This window comes from Arachis duranensis, chromosome 3 (genome assembly GCF_000817695.3).
Source record: "Arachis duranensis cultivar V14167 chromosome 3, aradu.V14167.gnm2.J7QH, whole genome shotgun sequence".
In the NCBI taxonomy this organism is placed as follows: domain Eukaryota; kingdom Viridiplantae; phylum Streptophyta; class Magnoliopsida; order Fabales; family Fabaceae; genus Arachis; species Arachis duranensis.
In genome coordinates, this window is record NC_029774.3 from 18,714,835 (window position 1) to 18,715,954 (window position 1,120).

The window sequence follows — 1,120 nt, forward strand, 5'->3', positions numbered from 1 at the left end:
TATATGATATGTCAATATGTTTGAGTTTGAGCCACTTGGGTGAAGTGGGTTAAAATGATGAAATAGTGATGTTGGTAAATTGTGGTAATGTGTCAATGTATGAGTTGAGGAGGCTTGATGTTGAATTTGATACATTTTGATTGATTTCAAAGAAAAGGGATGAAATTGGCATGTTTTGATTGATTTTGAAAAGAGTTGAAAATGGTTTTGTTTTGAAAATGGCATATTGTGGTTTTGTATGAAAATATGGTTTTTGGGCATACTTTGACGGGACATAACTTGGACTACGGATCTCCGTTTTGTACCAAATCTGTTTAGAAATGAAATTGGATCCGGGATGTTCATGCCGTTCGAAGAACGGGTGAAAAACGATTTAAAATGAGGAAGTTATGTCCGTTGGAAGATTGGGGTGTAAATCTGTGAAATTCTGCAGCTTTTAACTTAGAAAATTTTTAGCAGAATGACCCCTTGCGCGTGGGCGCACCTGGCGCGTACGCGCCGATCTTCCGAAAAGTGCCATCCACGCGTACGCGTGATGTGCGCGGGCGCGCAGATTGTGCTGCACCCAATGCCCAGCCATTTTCCAGAGAGTTATGCCAGAACTGTGCTAATGTTGTGCTTGGGGCACGAGAACACCCACGCGTACGCGTGGTTGACGCGTGCGCGTCGATTGGCAAATTTTGGAATCCACGCGTTAGCGTGCATGACGCTTGCGCGTCGATGAGTTTTTGAGGCCATCCACGCGTGCGCGTGGAGTGCGCGTACGCGCGGCCCTGTTTTCATCCCAAAGTTGATTTTTTGAGTTTTAAAAGCCAAATCTCATACTTCTAAGCCTCCGATCTCACCATTTATGTTTTAAATCATTATGGCATGCCTATCTATTAAAGAGGGGCTAGTGAATGAGGTAACTTGCGAGTGAAGCAAGGGAAAATGAATGATCAATGAGGATCAAAGATGATTAAGTGAGATGCGGAGGATGGTGGTGGAAGTGCTTGTTATGCCATTGGCCGAAGGGCCGTAATTATTTGTGAATTGGCTGGTTCTGGATTGAACCATGAGCCGGAATAGCTGTGTATGCTATGAATATTGGCTGGTTATGGATTTAACCGTGAGCCGGAAT